This window comes from Rhamphochromis longiceps, linkage group LG19 (genome assembly GCF_057381845.1).
Source record: "Rhamphochromis longiceps isolate RC_006_pf linkage group LG19, R_longiceps_female_GT1.1, whole genome shotgun sequence".
Lineage (NCBI taxonomy): Eukaryota > Metazoa > Chordata > Actinopteri > Cichliformes > Cichlidae > Rhamphochromis > Rhamphochromis longiceps.
The window spans coordinates 2,345,085-2,348,789 of record NC_140575.1 but is presented as its reverse complement, the minus strand read 5'-3'; the positions used below and the strand labels follow the sequence as shown (position 1 = coordinate 2,348,789).

Below are 3,705 nucleotides of genomic sequence, written 5' to 3'. Positions count from 1 at the left end.
CACTTCGACGTTTCATTGCCAGGAGAGGAACTCCAGCTGAGCTGTACTCAGACCAAGGGACCAACTTCCGTGGGGGAGAAAGGGAACTCCAAGCAGCTTTTGCAGCCATGACCTCTGACCTGCAGAAGCTCCTGGCTCCCCATAAGATCGTCTTCCACTTCAATCCACCAGCGGCTCCTCATTTCGGGGGAGTGTGGGAGCGGGAGATTAGGTCTGTCAAGACGGCACTCTACACTACAGTAGGATCCCAACCCCTTCAAGAAGAGGTCCTCCACACGGTCCTTGTGGAGGTGGAGGGCATCTTGAACTCCAAACCACTAGGTTATGTCCTGTCTGACATCAGTGATCCTGATCCAGTGACCCCCAACTGCTTTCTGATGGGGCGGCCTGACGGAGCACTTCCTCAAGTGGCTTATCCCAGAGAAGAGCTCCTGAGTCGCCGGAGGTGGAAGCACTCCCAGGTGCTGGCTGACCACTTCTGGTCTCGATTCGTCCGGCTGTACCTTCCAAGCCTGCAGCTTCAGCAGAAATGGCGGTCATCCCCCGCAGATGTCACAGAAGGTTTGGTGGTGATGACCGTAGATCCTCAGCTGCCTCGTGCTTCCTGGCTCGTGGGCTGCATCTCCAAAGTCCACCCCAGTCCCGACGGGCACATCAGGTCTGCTGACATCAAGGTGAAGGACCGGACCTTCACCCGACCTGTGGCGAGGCTGGTGGTGCTGCCTGCCCTCCCGGACGAAGACAAAGGACAATCACCGTGACTTTGTTTGTAAAATTGCCTTTTGTTGTGAGCAAATGTACTTCATACATTTGGGGGCGGCTGTACAAAAGGCCCCGTAGTTATGGTTTTATTCTGTTCAGTTGTTAGTTCACCTGTAGTTTTTAGAGTGGCCAGTAGAGGTCACCCCACCGCTTTGTATGAGAGACTATGTCCAGGGAGAAACGTGGGCAAAGCACCTGAGCTTTTCTGCTCCAGATTACCGGCAGAGAATTGGTTATTCCTTGAGAAGTGTGCGTTAATGAGCAACGTAAGTTGGTGATGTGTGAGGATGTGATAATAAGATGTGTTTGGGACTGTAACCAAGGTTAGGGGGGAAATGACTATGTTTCTGTCTGTGCCGCTAGCGGGTGCTAAGCTAAGCTAAGCTAAGCTAACTTTCCTGCCGTGTGGTTGGTTATGGCTGTGTACCTGGTTAGCTCTCTCAGTGGGTCTATGCGTGAGTCGTGGGTAATATATGGCCTATGGTATTAAAGGGGATGTTAGTTTATTTCCCGCCTGTGTTTATGTTGATGTACTCTGGAGATATTGTTGTGAACACTTTAGTAATGTAGTATTTTCTTTCTGTTCCTTTCAGAGACCACACACACACACACACACACACACACACCCACGCACCAAAACCTGTATGCAATACCTGCTCCTCTGACAATCCCTGTTACCTTCAACTGTGTGAAGTCAATACAAGAGTCTGCACTATCCTCGGTGTCTTCATTGTCTCCCTTCTGAACATTCATCCGGGCCTTGAGCAGTGTTCTGGCTGACACTCCAGGGAGTGGTAGCTGCAAACCTGAACTAGCACCTTACAGTCCTTCCAGTACAAGCTATCTCCCCAACACTGATATTGCACTTCTTTTTCAGAACCAATTAAATCTGCATAAAATTGCATTTTAAATTACTTTTGAATATTACTTTAAATACTTGGATTTAAAGTTCTGCTAAAAGTTTCAATAAAAACATCAGTATTGCTGAACTGTGACATATTTTGGGTGCTGTATATTTTTTGCATACAAGTGTAACAGAATAGTTTTGGTGTTTTGTCTTTTTTAATTTGAGTACGAACTTTTACAAAAAGCAGCAAGATGTTAAAAAAACAGCTTTATTGATTATAAAAATAGATTCTATCAGATTTATATCGGTATTGGCAGATATCCAAATTTATGCTGTTGGACATAAAAAGGTGGTATCGTGCCATCTCCAGTTTTATCCCAAAGCTTTGACATTAAGGGTTTAGAACTCCAATATGTCTATACTGTCTAGAAAATACTAATGGGAAAAATAGAGTTTTCTTCAGGATATAAATGGCATCCTTAAAGGCAGAATTTAGAATATGAATGAAAATGTTACATTGACTATAACTGACTACATTTTAAATGATGCTATGCATAAGAAAATGTAGTATTTCTGCTATGAGTTTATTAGCAGGCCACACGGGTGCTCGCAGTGATTTCTCTCTTCTTTTGTTCTGCTCTTTCCCCCTCTCTGGTCTTTGTCCTGGTTATGGTGTGACGGCCTGTCAGGAGATGCTGCTGAGGGGACAGAGAGTCGACAAAATCAGCACAGATCAGACCTGATCCCCTCACATGCACACACGGCCAGGCACAGCAGTGTGCTGACCAGTGAGCGGTGAAGAGGCCCAGTATTGGTGTCCCACCTTATCTTCATCAGACCTCCCAGGTCTGACCCAGAATCCTCCAGACCTGCCACTCCAGCTCCCTTTGCCTGTGTGTGTGTGTGTGTGTGTGTGTGTGTGTGTGTGTGTGTGTGTGTGTGTGTGTGTGTGTGTGTGTGTGTGTGTGTGTGTGCATGCGTGCTTCCTCTGACCACGTCAATGATCGCTGCAGCTGTGGCCTCGGTTGCTCAGGTGGACGGAGGGGGTGTGACATGATGGTTTTTGGCACTGTGGGCTCTTCTGCCCAAGTATCTGAAGAGGAGAAGAGAAGGATGGGACAGGGAGGAAAACAGAAGTAAGGACAAGAAAGTAAAAGGAGGTAAATGAACTCAGTATTCATACATTTAATCCAGAGTTTATCAAACAACTGGTGAAAAAACAAAACAAACAAAATTGACCATTTTATCCTGAAGGTTAAGAAACAGAAGCTGAAAAGCAGACGAGCTGAAGAGCCTGGAGACGGCACGCGTCCAATGAGAGGACAGAACAGGAGAGGGCAGTGGAGGACAGCAAACCAAGCCGAGCTCCAACAGAGAGACCGGCAAGGACATAAAGAAACATCATATTCACCAGGCATCTTTTTTCAGCAAAGCTTTAACAGATGCACCGTTACAATAGAGCTCTGTGGGCAATATTGTCTATTTAGTCAGAGTTTAATCCTAATAAAACATCTGCAACAATTACAGAAAAAACAAACCGATTTAGCCGAGTGGCACACAAGCTGGGCCACAGAAAGACTCGAAGTAAGTGTATCTATCATTATATAATTATTTCAATGCTTAATACTATATATCTATATGTGTGTATGTATAGACCCTTTACACAGGAGTCTATTTCTATGTAACAAAGCATTTTTATATCAAAATACACATAAATTAAATAAAAATGTACTTATGTAGAATCACAGCTGATGTGATTGTATGATAATTATTGATTCATCATTGTATAAATTGCTTTAATGCTGCAGATTGTGTTGATGATAATTAATTTTAAAAAAGGTACAATATTTATGAACTAAAAGTAAAAGTATTTGCTCATCTGTCTTCACGTGCATTTGAACTCGACTGACTTCTCTTTGTTAATCCAAAGGGTTTAATATACTGTCACCCTCCCTTTGGAGGTGGATTCAACTGTTCTGGGAAAATTTCTACAAAGATTTGTAGTGTTTATGGGAATTTCTGACCATTCCAGGAGAGCGTTTGTGTGCTCAGACACTGATGAGAAGGTTGGGCTTGTAATCTCTGTAAGGTGCTCT

The 3,705-nt window shown here is 44.3% G+C and overlaps 1 long non-coding RNA gene across 1 annotated transcript; it reads left to right on the top strand.

The window, feature by feature from the left end:
• Positions 1-653: 653 nt before the first annotated feature.
• LOC146645999 (uncharacterized) lies at positions 654-3,407 on the top strand. Its single transcript, XR_014908886.1, has 3 exons — positions 654-1,028; positions 1,356-2,769; positions 2,864-3,407. It is a non-coding gene; the product is annotated as an uncharacterized LOC146645999 (long non-coding RNA).
• The last annotated feature ends 298 nt before the right edge of the window (positions 3,408-3,705 follow it).